The 23,178-nt window shown below is 41.8% G+C and overlaps 1 long non-coding RNA gene across 1 annotated transcript; it reads right to left on the bottom strand.

The window, feature by feature from the left end:
• Window positions 1-11,758: 11,758 nt before the first annotated feature.
• LOC140697935 (uncharacterized) lies at window positions 11,759-14,498 on the bottom strand. Its single transcript, XR_012075314.1, has 3 exons — window positions 14,413-14,498; window positions 13,857-13,975; window positions 11,759-12,148 (listed from the first exon to the last, which is right to left on the bottom strand). It is a non-coding gene; the product is annotated as an uncharacterized lncRNA (long non-coding RNA).
• Between the last annotated feature and the right edge of the window lie 8,680 nt (window positions 14,499-23,178).

Here is a 23,178-nt window from a genome sequence, read left to right as displayed (position 1 = left end):
CAGCTCGTCTCCTCCTCCTCCATGCTCCTGAGACACTTTCTGTTTCCAGGCCCCAGTGAACCGCCGGCAACACCCCGCTGACGGCCACTTTCACGCCCTCTCCTCCACGTCTCTGATGAGGAAAGCGCGGCTTAGACTGGCGCTGGGACCAAACTTTAGGGAAAAGCAATCTCATTGTTAATAAATACTGATGTATCAAAACAGGTTTGAAAGTCCAGGAGAGGGAGGGCCAAGAGGGCCGTTGCCCCAAGATCACTGGTTTCTCATATTTTAGTTGCTCCGTGGGGACAAATTATTCCTGTAGATTTAGCCCCCAAATCCCTGACCCTTAAATACAAAACAGTCCTTGACTCATTGTAAGTTGTCGATAAATACTTGTGGGATGAATCTATAAATGCCCCTACAGTATTGGCTCAATCTTTGGATGGGTGGGGCCCTCAAAATCTGAAGTCTGATTCTGAGTCTGTGTCTCATTAAAACTCTAGATTTTGAGAACTGGCCTCTTTTGGCTACTTTCCCTATATTTACATTACAATGTGTGTATATATATATAGAGAGAGAGAGAGAGAGGGAGTCAAAATTTAAACAGCTTTGCAGATTCAGGAATTTTATAGTATCTTTACCACTTCTTAGTTCATTTCTTTACCAAAGCATAATGTATCTAACTTGGATATGAGACTACCAACATGCCTAATTACCCAATATTGTGACAAACCTATAAATGCAGAGACAACATAACACTTACCTTTGGCCTCAGCATGGTTGAAAACTTTACCACACACGTAAAGCCAAATGCAGCTAAAGGCTGGAGTCGGTGGTTCACTCTGTCTATGGATTATCTGGGAAGGTAGCAGACTGAGAGCTGTTACGAAAATAACTGGAGCAGGGGAACTGGTTTCCCAATGGGTCGCTCTTTCCTGTTATCTCAGTGTCTATGTGCATAGCATTTCCACCTGCCAGCCCACTGCCACCAATCCATGCTGTAAAATGAACTGAATGGTCTGGTGCCTTATTTTATGAACCAATAATTTAAATCTTGCATTTTCTTTTTTTCTACTAATCAGGCTAAGCTTATACAGTTTTTTTCTTCCCCAGTTGATTTAGGGTAAAAGACAAACAGAAAATAAATCCTTGTTACTGGCTCTTTCTAGTGGCTCTCCTGCTGCCCCACAGCAGTGGGCTGGGTTTACCAGCTGCCACACCGAAGCCTCAGAACACCCATGGGGATCAGGAAGCCCTCTGAGTCTGTTACTTTTCAGGATGAATTCCATGCAAAGATAGAGGCAAAGGGAAGCCTTACACTGGATGCATTTAATGCTCTTTATTTCTTCCTCAGTGATAAACAAGTATGAGAAACAGCTCCTCCTAGAAGTGGAGAAGACAGATAATAAACAAAATTAGGCACCAGGCCAGTAGCCATAGTACCCATGTGAAATATGAAGGACTTTTCCTTTCCTGGGTATAATTTGGAAATCAGTATTATAAGACTACGAAGCTAACACAGTCAAAAAAAACTATTAAGTGTGTTATATTTCTCCTCTAATTTTCACACTTACCATGGTCCTAGGGAAGTAAGGCACCTTCAGTAAATACTTATTTATTAAATACATGCAGATAATTCAGAAACTTATTAAAATAATAGGTATTTAAGAGAGCATACTGAGTAACAATGATGGCCCCTCAAATGACTGGCTGATCAAACACATCTGTATCATGCCTTTAACTGAACATTTTTGATAATTTCCAAAGTCAAAGCTCAGGTCTTGGGCCCCAAGACTCTCCTGCCTTAGCTGAGCCCACATGATGGTCAGCACTCACCTGAGTTTGCATTGCTTGTGAATTGTCTGCCTCACTACTTCAGTGAGTGTTACTTTCATCGATAACCATGTTCAGTGCCCAAACTGAAATATAACACTCCATGGCAGAATGGATGGATGTCTTAGACTGCTCAGACTGCCGACACCAAATATCACAGACGGGTGGCTTAAAAAATGGAAATTTACTTCTCACAGTTGTGGAGGTTGGAAGTTCAAGATCAAGATTTCAGCTGATTTTGTTTCTGGTGAGGTCTCTCTCCTCAGCTTGCAGAAAGCTGCCTTCTTGCTGACTTCTCACATGGCCTGTCCTCTGTGCACATAAACACAAGGATGGGGAGAAGGGAGAGGGGAAGAGAGTGCTCTCTGGTGTCTCTTCTCATAAGACACTAATCCCTTTGGATCAGAACTCCATCCTTATGACCTTGTGTAATTTTAATTATTTCTTTAAAGACGTAATCTCCAAATACAAGCACCTAGAGTTTAGGGCTTCAACATGAGAATTTTGAGGGGATACACACATTCAAACTGTAACAAAGAGAGAGAGGAAAGGGTTGCTGAGCTTGAAGAAAGACTATTAAAAATTACCAAATCTGAGCAACAGGGGGAAAAATGGGCCAAAAGAGGAACATCACGTTAGGGACCCATGAGACTGTAACAAAACATACATTCTACATCAACATTACAGCAATAAAAGAGAAGGTAGGAGGGACTGGAGAAGTCCTTTAAAAAATAATGGCAGAAAGATTCTCAAATATAGTGAAAGACATAAAAGTATAGATTGAAGAAGCTAAGTGAAACCCAAACAGACAAAACTCAAAGAAATCCACACTGAGTTTTATCGTAGTAAAGTATCTGAAACTGAAAACAAAGAAAAAAATTCTTGAAGTCAGTGAGCAAGAAATAACACTCTGTCTAGAGGGAAAACAAATCAAATGACAGTGAATTTTTCGACAGGAACCATAAGGACCAAAAGGAAGCAGCACAATGTTTTTCAAATGCTAATAGAACTATCAATCCATAAATTTATATTCAGTAAAAATATCTTTAAGGAATGAAGAGTAAATGAAGATATTCTCAGATGAAAGAAAATAAAGAGGTTTTTTTTTGTTTGTTTGTTTGTTGTTTGTTTTTCTGGTCAGAAGACCTGACACAAAAAAATAGCTAAAAGAAGTTTCTAAATACAAATAAGTGATTTAAAAATACTTGGAGCATCAGGAAGGAAAAAGAACACACTAAACAAAAAATATGAGGGTATATGTTATATAATGATGAAAGGGTCAGTCAACAAGGAATACACAGTAACCCTGAACATGTATGCACCAGACAAGAGAGCTGAAAAACATGTAAAGCAAAAATTGATTACAGTGAAAAAAAAAGGTAAATCCACTATTAAACACCCACTCATGATAAAAACTCTTAGGAAAATAAAAGGAAAATTCTTCAACTTACAATATTTGCAAAACAGTGATAGTTGATATTATACTTAATTATAAAACATTGAATGATTTTCTCTTAAGCTCTGGAAGAAGGCACAGATGTCCGCTGTTACTACTGTCATTCAGAATACCACATTCTAGCCAGAGGTTCTAGCCGGTACAAAGCAGTGAGGAAAATAAAAGGCATAGAGAGCTGAAAGGAGGAAATGAAAGTTCTTATTTTCAGTTTGCATGATTATCTTTGTCGAGTAAGTCCAATAAGTCTAAAAAATAAGACTAGAAGTAATACAGACTTTAGGAAGGCTGTACAGCACAAGATAAACATTCAGAATTCAGTTGCGCGGTTACATGCTAGCAGTGCCCATGTAGATTTAAGTTGAAAACATAATGCCATTGATGAGCATTTATCAAATGGCATCATTAAGGGTAAATCTAGTAAATGCATAGAACTTGTGTACTAAAAACTATACAACACTAATTAAACAGATCAAATTTCTAAATAACTGGAGGGACACATTTGCTCACTGATAGGAATACTCACGTCATGAAGAAGCCAATTTTCCTGAAACTGAAATATAAGTTTAACATATTTCTTTGAAAACATTAGCAAAATATTTTAAATCTACGGACAAGATTATTCTAAAATTTATACAGAAAGTCAAGGAAACTAGAATATATGTGGCATATGGTTAAAACAATGCTAAGAGGAACATTTATAATATTAAATGCATGTATTAGGAAAGAAAAAAGTGTTAAATTAATAATCTAAGCTAAAACTATTGAAAAAGAATAAAGAGAAGGAATTACTCCACCTAATTTCAAGACTTCTTGCAGAGCTGCTGTAATCAAGATTGTGTGGTGTTGATGAAGGGACAGACACATAGACCAACAGAACGGAATAAAGAGTTTGGAAATAGAACCACATAAATATGCCCTGCTGACTTTTTATAAAGGTACAAAAGCATTTTGATAGAGGAAAGACAGGCTTCCAGTAAATGATGCTGGATGGGCACAAAAAAGTCAAAATAGAACCTCAGCCCAAATCTCACACCTCACACAGAATGTCAGTTCAAAACTCGATTATGAACTTCAGTGAAACAGTCTAATTAGACAATGGGGAAAGGACACAACCAGACGCCTCCCCCAGGAGGACACACAGAAAACAAGCACGTGAACCATGTCATCACTGGCCATTAAGGGGGTGCAAATGAAACCACAAGGAGTTGTTGTTTCACACGTATGAGGACTGAAATAAAAAAAAATGACCACGCCAAATATCGACATGGATGGGAGGCGGTGGATCACGCAGATACTGCCGGTGGGCTTGTAAAATGATGCAGGCACTCTGTGAACATCTGTTCATAATACTTCCCCACAATAACACTCCCGGACATCAACTCTAAAAAAACATGTCCACACAAAAACCTGAGTCACAGACTCCACTCTCATTCTGCTTGCCACGGGACTGGGCAATATATTGGGAGACAAGGTGTTCGGGCAAGGAATAGTGACTCTATCCGGAAAGCCAGCAGACTGAGAAGATGGGGGACTATGTCCTGGAGAATCTTCTTCCTCAAGTCAGGATTCAGGCTCCTTTTATACTAACAAGGGGATGGGCTGTGGTTGGTTGTTGCTGCAAACTTCTTGGTTTCAGAGTCTTTTGTTCTTGCAGCTGTCCACACAGGTCAGGTCATGATGTGCCTGTAAACCTCCAGCAAGACGAATGTTATTCTCCGTCCTGCAACTTTTTATGTCTATATGAATGGAAAACTGTTATATCCTTAAAGGGGAGAGCCTGGAGGATGAGCTATCCCGCATATTTCAGGCCATAGGCATCATTCTCTTACAAAAAGTGCAGAACAGAAACAGAGCACGGGGTTAGGGCCAAAGGAACAGAGCTCATATGGAGTCAGATTTGTTCTTCCCTAGTACACCTGCACATGAATGTCACAGCAGCTTTATTCAGAGTAGCTCCAAACTGAAAACAACTGGGATGTCCTTTGATGGGTGAACGGTTAAACAAACTATGATTCAGCCATATCATGGAATACTAGTGACAAATAAAAAGAACAAAAAAAAATTATCGGTATACACAGCATGTGTGAATCTCCTGAGAATGATGCTGAATGAAAAACCAAATCTTCAAAGCTGATGTAGTTTATAATTCCATTTATATAACATTCCTTAAATGGCAGGATTATACAAAGAATCTTTGTGGCTGCCAAGGGTTAAGGAAGAGATGGGGAGGGTGGGAGGAAAGTGGGTGAAAGAGGATGTAGCTGCAAGCATGATCTCAGAGGTGATGGAAATGTTCTGCGTCTTGACGTTATCAACACCCACATGCTTACTGTGACGCTGTCCAGTGCTGTGCCAGGTGCTGTCCTGGGGAGACGCGAGGTAGAGGCTGCACAGGGCCTCGTGCGTTGTTTCTTACAACTAAATGTAAACCTCTAATTACATCTCAACAAAATTTTAATTAAAAATATAATCAATAAACATATGTTATGCTTGCTCTTCTGACTGGGATGGAGTGACAGGGACCTGATTTACCCTCCCATCTCTAGCAGAAAATTTTATCAAACAATGATGGCAAGACAAGGGGGACCACACAAGAGAGGAGAGCGATCCCTGAGAGAGGGAGGATGTTCCACTGCCTCGAGGGGGCTTCCAAGCCCGGGGGCAAGGGGGTGGCCAGGAGGAGCCCTGCGGAGTCTTTGAGTTGTGGACAGTGAGATGCGAGTCCTGGAGACTGATGTCACTTGAGCTGACAGGCTGGAGTCCCAGAGAAGACAAACCTGCAGCGTTTCCCATGGAGTCTTCAGCTGAATCTTGTATCATCACTTGCACAAAAGGAAACTACCTGGGGCCAAAGAAAGAACCACCCAGAAGACTTAGAGGCAACAGTACTGAGAAGAGCGCCTCTTTCCATCAGCAGATTGGAAAACCTCAGTGTCCTGGGGCATCTGTGTGGAGCACGCAGACGGGCGGGCTCAGTGATGGGAAAAGCAGTTCTCCACCGAGCACTGCGGACGCGGTGCTGGAGAACGCCTTACACACCCAGAAGAGTCAGGTGCTTTCCAAGCAACTGAACTGCATCAAAGAATAAAGTTTAAGAATTTATAGAAATAGAAATATCAAGCACATAACAAGTTAAAATTCACCAAGGCTGGTATTCATTAAAAAAATTAGCACATACGACACAGCACAGGTAACTATATTTAATATCTTGTAAGAACCTATAATGAAAAATAATATGAAAAAGAATATATGTATGTATAACTGAATCACTATGCTGTACACCAGAAATTAACACAACACAGTAAATCAACTATACTTCAATTAAAAAATTATCACACATACAAAAAATAGGAAAATGACTCATAATGAGGACATTACTCAATCAGGTCTGACCTACCACTGCTACAGATGCAAGAATTAGCAGAAAATTACATAAAACAGTTATTACAGCTGGATTCCCATGTGTACAAAAAGCTGAGACAGGAAAGATGTAAAAAGACCACCATCAAACATTTAGTGGTGAAATTTACAATGTACAAGATGTAAAATTTCCTGCATGGAATGAAAAGTGGATTAGACTCTGCAAAGAAAGATCAGGGAGTGTGAAGACTTGGAAACTATCCAAATGAAACACACAGAAAATAAAGTTTGAAAAATAAACAAAGCAGGTACGAGGTGGGGCAGAACTCTGAGCAGCAAGTAAATGGGTGAAGCTCCCAAAAGGGTACGGGAGGAAGAAAAATATGAAGAAATCTTTTCATATTCAAGTTTCCAAGTTCAATTGTTTAATTTAATTTTGGGGTGAATTTTTTTCCACGTTTAAGGAAAGCTATTTACCCACACTTCCAAGAGGCGAAGGAAGCCAACACACAAGAAGTACAAAGGGAATTCCATCAGGGAACCTCACAGTCAGGTTGTACATTTACATATTCGCTCATTATCTGATTCTGCCACCAGCATGTAAGTGTGTAAATGATCTATTACCACACAGGAAACGACTCCAAAGTCTGTGAGCTTGGACGGCAACCCTTGTTATCTCACAGTTACTGTGGTCAGGGGTCTGCCTGCACTAAAGTTACTGCAGACCAAGTCCTGTAGCCACGTCACACTCATGGGGAGTCCTGCCCCCTGCCTCCTCACTGGCTGTTGTCCTTAAGGACCCTTTGCCTGAAACCGCAGTTTCCTCCCATGTGGACTCTCCTCTGGCGTCCCACAGCAAGGCAGGTGTCTTTGCCTCAACCGAGTGAGAGAAAGAGTGAGACACGGTACCAAAGGTGGAAGCCACAGTCTCCTGGTAACCTAGTCTTGGAAGTGACATCCCATCACTTTCACAACTGCTATTTGCTGGAAAAGAGCCATCAGGTCCATTCTACTCTAAGGAAGGGGACAGTACATGACAGCATGAGCGCCAGCAGCAGGTGTCACTGGGGGCCAGGGTTAGTGGCTGCCTTCAGTCAGCTCCAGGGGACTAAGACTTTGTCTTACGTACGCTGAACTCCCTGTCCCTGAATGGCAGCGAACACAACAGAGATGCTGAAGTGTTCCTGGGATGGCTGAACACAAAATTAATCATTTGATGACCTGGAAAATTTACAGTATAATCATACATCCCAAAACCGATGAGCTTGGCATTATGACCCAGTGCCATCTGTACTAATAATCAATAACTCAGGGCAACTAGTGGTGTATGTTTCTAAGTATCCTTTAATTTTCAAAAGCCAAGGGTTTCACTCCAGCTAAATTAATGAGTGGATGTGCTGAATTCTACTCATTTCACTTTTTAAATGATGAAATTAAATCGATTTTTTTCATTAAATCATTATGTGGTGAAGAAACAACAGGAAAATTCCTTTCATAGTCTTGGAATGGGAGATTTAACTTTTGATGATTCCTCCAGCATCTTATAAACTGCTTGTATTTATGTAGTGATGAAAAAATATAAACCCACAACTATTTCACTGCAGGAGAAATAAGTGAAGCCCCGTCTTGGGAGGCTTGCCTTTGATCACAAAGTGTAACATGCGGCTGTAGTGAATTAGTCATTTGTCTTGCTAACGCTGAGGGCCCGGCAGAAAGATCCACACATCCTCCAGGGGCCTGGGCATGAGTTACGTGTGGACACAAAATGCTCCCAGTGAGTCAATGCCAGATCATATTTATGTCAGAAAAGTTCCAACGTACACGGTTCTCTTTACCCCAAAACGCCTCCTGAATATATCCATCAGAAACAGTGCGCATTTCCAGCCATAGGACACCAAGTAAGAGACAATAAGCTTTCACTGTTTTGTGATTTAGCTTCAGGCTCTGTTAGTGGCATTGTCGACCGAGACAGCTGTCCTGCTCTCAGAGACCCATGCGGCCCTTAGCCTGTTCTCTGCTTCTGCCTGGTTTTCTCGCATTGAGTGTTAATGTCTAAGGTGGCAAAAAAAGTCTATCAGAATATTCAGAAATGCAAACAGTGAAACAGCCCATGGGGATTATGTCCGTCATATATGTGGCCACTTTGATTCGCTCGGTCTACCTGTTGTTACTGCAGACCATCCATCACAGCGGCCAGTCCCGCGTAAATGTCGTGGGTGGTTGAGACAGCCGAGCTGAAGGGGCGGCAGCAACGTTCATCTCTGCATGAGCACCACTCGTGCTGGTTCGCTGTTCTAATCTTGCAGGTTTTATGAACATCACAACCTCACCAGATAGGGGAGTGTTTTCAGATCAATTTAACCAGATTTAATCTCTGATCTCATCACTCAGCTAACAGATAGGAAATGGTTACCAGCAGTATTAAATCTCACTGTATCTTTAATCTTGCTTCTCGAAAGGAATTTTTATACTTTTCATTTGTTTTTCTTACAGTTCAAAGTGAAGCCAATATTTAAAACATCACCCCACTTAAAAGATAGTATGAGGAGAGCAGTGTTTAAGGGAAGTCACTTAAGGATTTTAACTACAATCACACAGAAATGAGGGTGTGGGTTCACTTCCTCTGTTAATTTTAACATTATAGAAATGAAAAATGATCTTAAGAGTTCTGCCTCATAAGAAATACTGAGATTCTAAGGCATTCAATATTTATATTAAAAAGTAAAAACCAGAGAATAAATACAAAATTATAAGAGAACATATATCTGATCTTGAAATCAAAGTCACATTCCAAACTTGAATCAACAGGAAACGCGAAAGAGGAAAATAGAGAGCAAATATGATTTTGAATTTGAGAACGTTAAAATAGTCCCAAACCTAGTTTAGAAAGCGAAAATAAGAAAAATAATTACAACACATAAAACTGAGACAAGACAATAAATCACTGTCAAGAGTCCATTATAAGTAGATGAGAAAAATACCAAAATTTAGTAGAAAGATCATCGAAACAAGACCATTAGAGAGGAGGAATTACAGATGATCAATACAATTATCTAAATTGTTCAGCTTAATAAAGAAAGTAAAATTAAAACAAAAATGTAACTTTTTGCTTGAGAGTTTGGTAAAATTACTTACTGATCATATCTACCTTCCGGAAAGGTTGTAATAAAATGAGCTCTCTCATACACTTTCTGACAAGTCGGCCTTTGGGGGAACGGACACTCTGGGGATGGTTCTGTCTCTTCCCTCTCTCCCTTTCTTAAATGTTTATCACTTCTTAGGAAGGAACCTGAGCAAAACTTGATGCAGGCAAAGATTTTGATTAAGGATGTGCATCCAAAATTATATATAATACTGAAAGTTTAGGAGCAAAGTGAAATATTCATGGGCAGTCAAATTATCAAATGTTCATTTCATAGCAGAATTACCAAATTATGAAATATTATGAGCATCCTAAATCATATCTTCTAAGATTTTCAGTTGCATATGACACTGATTATGACACATTCAAAAGGACATTATAATCATATCCATATATATATGTGAAGATATATAAAACTAAATGCTTGTATAAATAATAAAAATAGTATTTGTATTATATAATATAAATATATGTTAGATATAAGTACATATGCAAAGATCGTAATTAACAATAAATAAATATATAAATATAGAACTAATATATAATGGAAGGAAATGAACTAAATGTCAACCGTGATTAATACATTTGAAAATACATTTGAATTTTATTTGCTTATCTATGTTAAATTGTTCTACAGTTAGTTTTGTATAAGAAAATTAAAGAAAAAATATATAAATTTAAAGAAAAACAAGCTTGCCTTACAGAGACACAGTTTTCCTAAATTTCCTTGGATGTCCCATATTATAAATGTTTGTATGACCCCCATCCGACACCTGGACAGGGCACATCTCTGAGGATCAGGTCCAGGCATTTGAGCCTAGAGCCTCGTATGATCACTTGATAAGACAAAAGAAGCGAGGGTGAGGCTCTTTGCAAATGGTCCTAGCGCATGAGTGGCACCAGCTCTTATTTAAATGCCAGCCTTTCCTTATGACATCCTGCACTCAGATACAGCTCGCAAACATCACGTTGGACGCTATTATTTTTTCAGTTTATAAACCACTCTCAATGTTTTTTGCCGCCGTCTGTCGGCATGTTTCTGTGAGATGGCACATTGGAATCAGAGGGGCCCCGTCTGCAGTACACTTCACAGAATTCACCCCAGAACTGATCTGCACTCAGAAGGTTTGAATAACAGCAAAAGCAGTGATGATTTTTCTGAGTAAAGTCTTGCCACCCAGGAATGCTGCACAGTGCATTTAAAATTGGTCCCTGGCATGTGATGCTTATGGATAGAAAGCATGGTTTTAAAAGGTATCTATAAGACCTGTGGCTGTTGTGAGCTATTTATAATGGACTTTTGTTCTTCCCATTAAATGTAAACTGTCCACCCCTTTTGTGAATGGCAGTGGGCAGGTGCACTTGGAGCTTTCGGCAGCAGAAAAGATGGCTGGATGCTTGACGAAGTTTAAAATCTAGTAAGACAGACAAGTCAGAAGTGCACCTAAATTTAAAACTCTTTTCTTCTGTCTAGGTATCCATATTCTTGCAAGAGAAATGAAACAAATGGATACCTTGTGTAACAGTGAAGAACAAATCTGAATCCACATCAAATCTGTTCCTTTAGCTAACCCTGTGCTCTCTTCCTGTGCTTAGTCACGCTGGTTCTGCATTTTTTTTTATAAAAGAATGTTGCCTAGAGCCTGAAATATACAGGAGAGCCCATTTTCAAGGCTCTGCCCTTTAAGGATATAATACTTTCCCATTCATATAAAGATAAAAAAGTTGCAAAACAGAGAATAACATTTGTCTTGTTGGAGGTTGACAAGAGCACCATGACCTGACCAACATGGAAAGCTGAAAGAACAAAGATTCTGACACCAGGAAGTCTGCAACAAGCACCCACAGCCACCCCTCCCCCCCCCCCTTTTTAGAATAATAGGAGCCTGAAGTCTGACTTGGGGAGGATGGTTTGCTAAGCCATTAGTCCCCCATCTTCCCTGCCTGCTGGCTTTCCTTATAAAGACATTATTCCTTGCACCAACACTTGGTATCCTGATTTATTGACCTGTCATGTGGTGAGCAGAATGCGTTTGGTCTTGGTAACACTTGGGCAGGAGTTGTTCACAGGAGATGGTAAGGCGGCTGGGCCATTGGTGGGCGACATCCCCCTGTGACTGCCAGCTCCCGCGGTGTCCTGTCAGTTTTTGTGTGTCCTAGGATGTTCCCAGGGGACAGCCAGCATCAATAGCACAAATGCACAGGCAGGCTCAGGGGTCCATGGAGAGAAAGAAAAGTCGTGAAACAATCTCTGCCCCTGGGAGTTGGAAGACCAGCAAAATTAAAATAATCTTGTAACTGATATATTATTTTCACTCCCAACTTGCTCTTACAAAGCAGGACATCGTGTGATGCTGGATTATTGAATGTTGCACCTAGAAAGGAGTAATTATTAGTAAGTTTCTTATTTCATGACAGATTTCTTAGTCCTACAAAGTTACTAATACAATTTTGAGACATTAAGAGATTGTCATTCATTTACACAATTGCAAGCTGCTTGTACAACTAACAGTATGAGATCAAGCTATGGCCGGGCTCAGACACCCAGATGCCGTGTCACAGACTAAGAGCCGGGAGTGAGGGCGGCAGACGGAGGCAGCACACAGAGTCTCCAGGCACCAGGACGCCAGCGGCAGAAGAGAGGCGGCCAGGTGACTCCGGAGTCTGCAGGGTGTGGCCCGCTGTCCCCCCTGGATGGCTCCTGTGGTGGGATTTTTGCTGCCTGGTCCTGCTCATTGAACAATCCCAGGTCTCAAGTCTTTATTAGCATCCTATAAGCTAGGCAATATTCTTCCAAAAAAATCATTTTCTACTTAAATTCATCAAAGTCAAGTTTTGCTTCTTAAAAAAAAACCGTGGTGAACAGGGTGCCAGCGGCAGAGACTTCGAAACGCGTTTCAAGACCCAAGCAGACAAGCACACGGATTGGTGATTCCACTTGAGTCTTGGACAGCCCTGCCGTTCTGGCTGGAGGGAGGCGAGCCCTTAAACCTTCACGTTAAATGACAGCATTGTGATGATGCGGAGACTGATGCTGTGTTTGGGGGCAGGTCACCGCTAACCTGGTCCTGCTAAAGAGAAAGAAACAGCAGGGCTGGGCCAGCGATGACCTGACTCTTTGGGACCCTGACTCTAACAGGCGCACATTTGGCAACACCTTGGATATTCTCTTTTGTCCATTCTGTCTTGAAAATACTACGGTTGTGAAATTATAAAAGGAAAGCATGAGGCCTTGATCAGAAATTTTAGCACAAACCCTTCACCGACAGCGCTCCCGGCAGCACCGACCTCCTCCTGCTCTCAGCAGCGGTGTCGGGCTGTTTGCAGCATCCAAGGTCATCCGCCTGGTTATGCCGTAGAGCCTTGAAGACGGGAAACGAGGCTCGCTCTTGTGCTGTTTCCTTCAGTGTGTTTATCAGTCTCCAAGGCCTGCTGTGACAACACTCCACGTTCTGGGTGGTTTTAACAACAGAAGTGTATTCCATCGCCGCTCTGGGGGCCAGAAGCCCCCGTCCAGGTGTGGGCGGGGCCGAGTTCCCCCGAAGCTCCGGGGGGGGGGTCCTCTCTTAACGCCTCCTAGTCCCTGCCGGCGGCCCGGTCCTCGGTGTTGTTTGCTCGGTCACGTGTCACTCTGAGGCCTGCTGCTGTGGCCACGCGACGTTCTGCCTGCGCGCAGAGCGCCGTGTGTCTCTCCTCCTCTCCTAAGGACACCGTCACACTGTACGAAGGCACGCCCTCCCTTTGCGCGTGTGTAGGATGTGTTCCTCTCTCCCAGTTTCCCTTCACTCGTAAACAAGTCAGTTTCTTGGGATTCCTTCCCTCTCCCTCCTTCTGCAGTTGTGTGCCTCCCAATCTCTGCATATTTAACTTGGGAAGTCAAACACATTTCCCATCTGCAATAATCACTCCTTTGTACTTGAGAAAAAAAACCCAAGAAGTTTCTGCAGTGAGTGACAGTCCCCGCCTCCTCCGCCACCACGAGGAGACATTGCGTCTCCAGTCCTGGCACCGATTCTCGGATGAGACCTCCTCCTCCCCCTCGTGTTCTGCAAATAGAACCGCACGGACCAGGGACGTACATACTGTGTGTCTTATGAGGATGTCTCCTGGACCAGTCGATTCATTTATTTCTCTCGTCTTCTTGCTCCACTAAATCCATCACCTTCCCCCAACACAGTTGAGGGAAAACATCTGGAGAGGAGCTAAAGTGCATACAGTGATGGGAAGAGAAAAATGGTTGCTTTAACTCTGCTGCCAAGGAATCCCGGATCCTGTAATGAATCCCCCTCTTAGTCAAGTGCCGACCTGACTCCCCCAGAAGGGGAGCCCACAGTGGCAAAGTCACAGACCTGCCCCTCAGGCTGCTGACGAGAGACAGGTGTGATCTGTGTGTTTGCTGAAGCTGAATAACAAGCAGGACTTTTTTTTTTAACCCTCTGAATAGACACAGAGGAATCTGCCCACATACAGAAGGAGAAAAATCCGCCCCATTAACAAGTTCGGTTTTTCCTCCCACCCCGCCCGTTTCTTCAGCCGCGAGGTGCTATTTGGAAGGGCCTATAGATTATCATCTGGGAAGCTTTCCAAACTACAAAAGGAAAAGGAAGAAGGGAAAGATAACAAGGCATTTTAGGCTGACCCTATTAACGAGCAAACTGTTTCCTCCCCTTCACCACAGTGTCCAGAATGAGGCGAGATCGAACAGCATTTTCCAGGGTTTCTGCCCTCACGGGGAGTCAGCGTGGGTGGTGGGAGGGTCTCCCCAGAGGCCGTGCATTTCTGCGTCCTAGACATTATTTGCTCAAAGTAAAACTGCATGGTCATCTCGCTCCCCCCGCTCAGCAGTAGCTCATGACACGTTTCCTGCCTCATATCAATTCCTAAACGTGGTCATAAATAACTTACAAGTAATGAAATTGAAAGACTTTGGAAAAGTGTCAGAGCCGAGTCTGTGTGAGCCACTGCTGTAGGCAAGCATCACGACAGACCCCTTCCACTCCGAGTTCACTCTCTGCCAGATGTTGTGTCAGCGTTCGGCAGGGGCTGCCTTGTCTGATGTTCAGCAAATGTCCTTAAGGGCGGGACTGTTATCTTGTAACTGAGCAGAGCCCTGAGGGGCCTTCCCGGGTCAGACCCCTCCCCAAGTCCTCTGCTGTAGCTCTTCTCTGAAGCTCCCAGGTCAGAGTATCTCATGTAGATTTCCTGAGTTTTTCAGATTCTAAAACCACCGCCAAAGGGAAGGAATGAACTACTTGATGACTAAGAGCATGTCGTGGCCCCAGACCTTCTGGTTCCTAGGGGTGGACCGTGTTGAACACTGTGTTCCCTCCACATCAACCAATCAGAGGACTGCACACAAGCTGATCACGGACCTGCTGTGCTGAAACCATTAGGGGAATTAGGGGTTTCCTTGGGCACGAGCCATCGCATCCTCCTTGCTCGGCCCTGCAGTAAACCTTCCAGTGCTTCAAACTCGTGTTTCAGTTTGCTTGGCTTCAGACTGTGGTGGGAACACAAGCTTGCCTTCGGTAACAATCTGTTAAGAAAATTAGACAGATTATCCATTTGTTCAAAAACACGGAACTAAGACAGGGGAACCTTGAGATTTGAAATTAGGACCTCCAACTCAAAAATCTGTAAAGGAGTCACGTAGAGATATAGAGATGATTTGGAGGTGGATGGATCATTCCAGAAACCGCAGCGGGGAGGCTAAGAATAGAAAAGCAGAGTTATATTTGAGTGACAGGTTCACATATCAGTAACACATGGCTTTTCGATGGGCTTCGATGATTGACATCCCTCAGAACAAAAGCCAGAAGTAGAAGCAGTCCATTATCTGAAATGGGTCTTCTTTTTTTACTGGGTGCAGGGATGGGTTTGGGACGACCTGAAGAACATTTTTTGTGTGTGTTTGAAAATAAGATGGGCTCTTTGCCTAGAGCTGAGAGGGCAGGGATCACAGCGTGTTACCAGAATTGTAGGAAACCTTTTGGGCCAGAACAAGACAGGGTGACGACTGAAACACGGCTACGAGCTCAGAAAGCAGTTATTATGGGGTCCGAAACCTGCACTTTGGAATCGTGGCTGTTTTTATGTTTCCTGCCTTTTCTTTGCTGTTTCCCCTTTATTCTCTCCCTTGCAGTTAGTTAAACATCTTTTGGAAAATTCTAACCTGTCTCAATTCTAAAGGGTGCTGTTAAAGATGGCGTCTGCCTATATTTGGGAAGGAGTTTTAGTTTTAAACAACTGTAGTGATTTTTTTTTTTTTTTTGCAAACAACGTGTATTTCTATATTACAGTATAATACACCTGTGTCTCAGGCAAAAAATAAGATAAAAGTAATATACATAACACTTCCACTCTAGAAGAGCCTGCTTAATACTGTGATATGTGTTTCCCCCAAGGGCAACTGTGTGCATATGAGAACAAGGGTACTTGTTTTTTGTGGATTTGCAGGCAGACTGATAACAGACTGAATCATGGTACTCAAATTTTTGTGGCCACTTTCTCATAAACGTATTTCATAAAATCACTCTCAATAGCCACAGAAAGGTTAATCCTGTGAATATAATCTGTTTTATTCAGCCAATTCATCACCTTTTCCCAATCTGACTTTTTAAGTAACACTATAAGGAATATAGACACATTTCTGCATATATTTCTTTTATATTATAAATATGTTATTAGAAATTTTCCCTGAACCTCTAAGAATTCTCATTGTTGTGACATCTAAGAAAACGTCTTTTAAAAATGTGTGTTGTCGTTGTATTTTCAATATTGTATGTATTAATGTATTTTCAATAAAGAAAGGGTACTTTCTTCATGTCTGGTGGCAAATGAACTTGTCTCGTTATATGCCTTGTTTAGAGCGGTGATTAACACGTCTATTAACATGGTAAGAGTTGGAGAAAATTGTTAGAGACTGTTGAAAAGTGTAGTAACTGTTAATAGTTACCAACTGTTCATAATGCGTTTAGCTTCATTTGTATGGGAAAGCGGCGTGTGCAACAGCGCTTGCCAGTATGAAATTTTGCCAACAGTGATGATCTTTTTGCCTCAAGACTTGTGGCTGATTGAGTTCCACCTTGGGTCAGCAAGGAGTTCTCCCTGCACTTTAGTTTTTTATGTTTTGCTCCATCATGGGGGTTTTCAGCTTTTCCTCTGGAACATCTGGCACCAGCTACTCTCACATGCAGAACTCCTAACTCAATGGACCATTAGTTTTTGTGCAGAAATATGTGTGAATTTAGAAAAGACACTCATGAGTGTTGATAATGGAGACCATGTGTTGTCAATTGGAGAGAGGGGAGAAACTGATTTTGCTCAGATCATTATCACTCTCCACGTGGAAATCTCTGTCCTAAAATAAGCCAAGCACATTTCAGGGCCGTGTGACTAAGGGGTCGCTAGAGATCTTTACCAGATATTTCTGAAGTGGATGCATCACTTGGCATCATCAGGTGAGGATTCCACAAACCCTGAGGATCCAGACTTGACTGACAACAGAGAAAACAGCTGCTTCTTGGAATAAATTTAGGAATGCTAAGAAACTTTCTCTGACCCCAGTAAGTCCCTGCTACCTTTAGCAACTCATTCCCAGCATTAAATTATTTTCCAACTTCAATTGTCCTTTGTTTCTGTGCTAAAATCATATTGCCCTTGGGAAAAGCCACTTCTAACCTAATGATGACTATCCGGAATAAAATTAGTTTGTAAGATTTCTTGCGAAATGACAGCTATATCTGTGTGGAGGAGAATTTAAGAAAAGTGGGTGGGAATTTATTGCATTTTGATAGACTGGATGAAACAGGGGTGGAGCATTTGTGGTAGAGGTGTCCTCCAGCCCAGGAAGCTGGGATGGTTTGAGCACTAAGCTGGGAGCCCTGGGGTCAGAAGAGCACTGGGGTCTGGCACCAGGGTGACCGTGGCTCCTGAAGGGTAGCGTTGTCTATGGGATAACTGTTTCCCTTGGACATTTGCTCCTGATTCCCAACTCTTATCTTCACCCTCCCTAGAAGAGTTATCCTTCCGTCCAGTTTGCTCCTCAGCACATCCCTCCACTATAAGATGATACGTTGCTCTAAGTTCATTTACTTCCATTTCTAGGTTTCCAGAGTTCTACTACTTTTAAAGAAAAAAAATCATTTTTTTCTGTCTTCGTATTCTCAGTGACCTTAATAGTAATTAATACATGGCAGGAGCTCAGTATATACTTTCCAAAAAAGGAAGGAAGGAAGGATTTTTAAAGTAGCATGTACTAGTTTGCTACTAAAAACATTGTATCATACTTTTTCATGCATTCAGACCTTTACAGCAAAGAGACAGTACAAGTGAACTGGCCATCACACCTGGAGTGTCTGCTGAAAGAAGAGAGTCCTGGAATTTCAGAAGCACAAAACAGAGGTTCCTGAACCTGCTGACTACTGTGTGAAGAAACCATAAATTAGTAGAATAACAGGGCTAGTGAGGTGGGAAGCCCCATGAAAAAGATGGCAGGACCCCTAGGCAGGGCCACTACCCTCCTGCCAGCACCATTCAGTTCCCTGGCCCAGCAGCGTTATCTCACTTTTTAAACTCTGAAAACAGCTTACTTCTAGGAAAGTAGAACTTACCCCTAAGATTCTGTTGGTTCCCTGAACTAACTCCTGATTGGTCCATTTGTAGTGCTTCATTTGCATGGAGCTCACTCCTGATTGGTCCATTTCCCTCACTCCTGATTGGTCCATTTCTACAAAGCTTGTTCCCAATTAGTCACCTTTGTTGCACCTTATTTGCATATGATGTTTCAAAATGTTGCAAAGTCTAGACTGGTAGCCTATAAAAGCTTGTGTAAACCTACAGACGGGGTCCAGAACTTGGAGTGTTAACTCTTCTGGGCCCGCTGGTGTAATAAACCTGAGTTCTCCAACCCTCCGAGTGCTGCTTGGTCTCTCGCCCAGATCCAGGTTGCTGTCACAACTGAGCTGTAACCCTGAGCTGTAACATTGAGCTGTAACACACTTTTCTGCAACACTAGAAGGCAGTGGTCTTTTTTGCTCCCTTCTAGTGGATCGATGACCCAGCAAGGCTGGGTGCTGTGCCACCAATGCTCATTCAGCACACGGTCCAGGCAGGCACCACTCTTCCCCATCCTGAGGTTCCAGCACTGAACATGACAAAGTGCAGCCTTCCTGGACCCTCCATTCCCACAGAAAAGAAACAACCCTATCAGTAAAATACAGCCTGCACAGATCCCCCCAAAAGTGGGCTCCACAAAGCTCATCTCAGATGCGGCCATGGAGATTGATGGGCGAGGACAAACTTTCCAAAGAATACAACCAGGAGCTGAGACAGAAAGGAGGAAGGGCTACTCTGGGAGAGCAGCGTGGGGACCAACGGAAAGTCAAAAGAACTGAACCCGCCGAGGGGCAGGGGTCTGCACACTCCCGGCCGGCAGGACTTGAAACTGCTGTAGCCTAGGATTGACGAGTGTCCCGTCGCCTCCCTTCTGAGTACAGATTTTGCTGACCTTACCCTTTCCCTGCTCCCCCTTTACATAGGGCATGCATGGCAGTTTACTGTATTTTTATTATATAGGTAGTGTACCACAGGGACTCCTACCGAGATCTGATGACGAGGATTGCACATCTCTCAGACATCCTGGAACTTGAATAATGTGCAAAGTAATTGGGTGGCACCTTGAGTTTCTGTCTTTTGGGGAGATACTGTACAAAAGATACACACAAGCATGTTTAGGTGGCCAAAGAGGAAGAAAGACTTCAGTGAAGTTGTACTCGGTGTACAAGTAACTATGAATTCATCTTCCTTATGAATAGAAGCTGTGAGTTTTAGCTGGTCACAAGACCCCCTTGAATAAATATTATGTTCCTTAGGATTCCTTGCAGTGAAATGTGACTCTGTGACCAAATTATGGCTCATAAGGTTAGGAGAGAATTGGGTGTTAAAGATGAATGCTTTAGACCTTTCTGGCTTTTATGAGAAGAGATTTATCCAACGCACACTATTGGCTTCTCTCTGTCTCTTTGAAAGGTTAATTGTTCAGTAAGTTTAGATAGAATAGCTATGCACACTGGCCTCAATTACATAATCCTTCCTGTTCGGAATAGGATGCTCACAGGGATAATGACCTCTGCTCCCCTGTGGGGGTCTGCCGCTGGTCCGGGGTGCAGGTTCAGTGCTGTCCATGACCACCTGACCAGCAGACATACAACCAGAATTTTCTATGCCATTAAAGTTATATTTGAGCTTCACTTTTCAACTCCTTAAATAATTTTATCAAAATATTCAGATCCTTGGTATGAAATGATGTACTAGGATTTTCTCAGAGACTGCAGAGCCCGAGAAACCTCTGGGATACGTCCCTAATTCCAGGAGTGGAATTTGTATATTTCTTCATCTCGTCTTTCTTCCTCCAAAGCCTGGAATGTATATTGGGAGCTGGCATTGGTTAAGTCGTTTTGGCCTATGAAGCAATGGCCAGTGTCTGAGTTTTGGACAGCAGGGTGGAAGGTTAATGTGGAGCAGTCATACCAGCCATGGACTCCCAGGTTTTCATGAGGCAGAACACCTTTTATTTTGGTTAAGTAAATGTTGTCTTAATTTTTCTCTCATTCAGAAATGAACTGAAGCCTGAAACAAAAGAAAATGTTTGGTTTTGGACAATTCATACTGAGATTCCTATTATAAACCAAGAGGAGATATTGAGTAGAGAGTTGCAAATAGAAACAAGAAAATCAAGGGAGAGTTCTGGACTGGAGCATATCTTTGGAGTGTATCTTTTCAGCACACAGATGGTGTTTGCAGCCAGGAGAGTGAATGTGATCACCTTGGGGGTAAGCAGAGAGAGACAAGCTTGAAGACTGAACCCTGAGGTACTCACAAGTTTGGGATAGAGCAATGAGGAGAGTCTGCAAAAGCAGGTGAAGACATGACGTGTTTATGGAAACAGTAAAAACCTGGCTCCCACCTCTTTCAGCCTCCTTCACTGCCTATAATAATTTGTTTTGCTTAACTTTACCTATTTTTTTTTAAAATTCTGTTTCATGTCTATTCCTATTCCAAGTAGAGACAAGTAGTTGTTTTTGCCTATTACCAAGCTCATCTTATGTTTGGAAATTTTATTTGTTGCTTACCTTTATATTATTTTGGCTTTTAAAGCCACTCCAGAGAGCAGGCTATACTTAAGTTAAAGGCATATGGCCCAGCAAAAGCAGTTTTGCATAAGTCATCCCCCCCATAAAAAGTTCTCACAGGTTTAGAAGCAGACATGTGAAAGTGTATTGCGGCATTGTTTATGATGGAGAGAAATTTGAGGCCATCTGGGTTTCCAGAACTGAGAAGGTCGTATGTAAACGTGGGTGCATGTTACAGGGTACTGAGAGTTAGTATCAAGAGACCAGATGTGTATACTGACCATGGATAGAAAACAGGCTATTCACGATAGTCACCAACCTTAAAGACATGGCCCCTGAATATACAACCCAGCCGAACATGAGCTTATCTCTTGCTTTCTAACACTGTTGAGTGGTACCAAGCCCAAGATTGGGGGAAAGAAAAGGGCAGGAGAAGCTCTGTTCTACACAGGAATTTCAAAGTTCAGACACAGGGAAGCTCTGCCCTCATTGATATGTGTCTTCCAAGGACAGTGTACTTTCCCCCCTTTGTCTACAGGAAGAGCGAGGCCTGGAGCATTACAATTAGAAAAGGCCTGGGAGGAAGAGGAGGTGGGTGTGATGTGAAGGTCTGTCACAACCTGGCAATGATCTCTTCGATATAACACCAAAAGCACAGACAAAAGCAAATACAGACAAATGGGATTGCATCAAATTAAAAAGCTTCTGCACACACAGCAAAGGAAGCAATCAACAAAGGTAAATGGCAGCCTAAGAAACAGAGACAAATCTTTGTAAGTTGTACATCTGATACAGGGTGAATATCCAACATATGTGAGGAACTCCTGTGATTCAATATCAGAAGTCCAAAAGAATCAGATTAAATAATGGGCAAAGGACTTGAACAAACATTTCTTCTAAAAAGTCATACAAGAGACTAAAGGCATATGAAAAAGCCCTCAACATCACTAATCATCAGGGAAATGTAAATCAAAAACCACAATGAGATATCACCTCATACCTCAAATGGTTATTATCAGAAAGACAGAAGATAAAAAGTGTTGGTGATGATGTGGAGAAAAGGGTACCCCTGTGCACTGTTGGTGGAAATGGAAGTTGGTACAGTTACTATGGAGAATAGTTAAGAGAGTCCTCAGAAAATTAAAAATAGAACCACCAGATGACCTTGCAACCCCGCTGTTGGCTGTATACCCTCAAAACTGAAGTCAGAATCTCAAAGATATATCTGCACTCTCATGTTCATTGCAGCATTATTTACAATATCCAAGATATGGAAATACCTAAATTAACAGATGAATGGATAAAGAAAATGTGGTATATGCATACAATAGAATATTACTCAGTCTTAAAAAATAATTAAATCCTGCCATTTACTACAACATGTTTAACTTGAAAGACGTTATGCTGAGTGAAATAAGCCAGACACAGAAGAACAAATACTACATGATCCCACTTAATATCAAGAATCTGAAACAGTCAAACTCATATAAGCAGAATGTAGAATGGTGGTTACCGGTCATTTATGCAAGACGATTCAGTCCTAGACATCTGAATAGCACAGTGCATAGAGTCGACAATATTGTACACTTGTATACTTAAACATTTGCTGAGAGGGTGGATCTTATGTTAAATGCTCTTTTAAAAATTTTTGAAGGAAAGGAAATAATTTTATTTCACAAGCATCAAATTCCTATGCTATTTTTTGTTGTGTTTTTAAATTTTTTTAAACGAGGTATAATTGACACCCAATAATATCTTAGCTTCAGATGTAAAACATAGTGATTTAATATTTATGTTAAATGTTCCTATCAAAAAAAGAGGGAGAAAGGAGATTCTTAGAGATGATGGTCAAGTTTAGAGCATAGATATGGTGACATTTTCATGGGCATATACTTGTCTCCAAACTCATCAAGATTTATACATTAAACATGTATTTTTGTTTGTCAATCATACCTCAATTAAAATCATTTTAAAAGGGTATAAAATAATCAATATGTAGAACATTTTCATCAATCAGCAGTTCCCTCTGATTCTTTGTAACCGATCTGAACTGTTTTAAAAAGGGACCGAGCCATTTTGCATGTCTATTACAGATCCATTTACTCCGCATCCTCTCCAGCACTCGGCATTGTTTTTCGTTTATTTGTTTGTTTGTCTTTAAATGTTACCCCTTCCAGTGGATGTGTAGCAGTACCTGTAGTGGCGGTTTTTGTTTGCATTTATTGGTTATTTTTATATTTCCAACATGCTCCTTTTAGTCTGTGAAATAGCAG

Source organism: Vicugna pacos, chromosome 8 (genome assembly GCF_048564905.1).
Source record: "Vicugna pacos chromosome 8, VicPac4, whole genome shotgun sequence".
Classification (NCBI taxonomy): domain Eukaryota; kingdom Metazoa; phylum Chordata; class Mammalia; order Artiodactyla; family Camelidae; genus Vicugna; species Vicugna pacos.
This window is presented reverse-complemented; position numbering and strand designations above follow the sequence as displayed.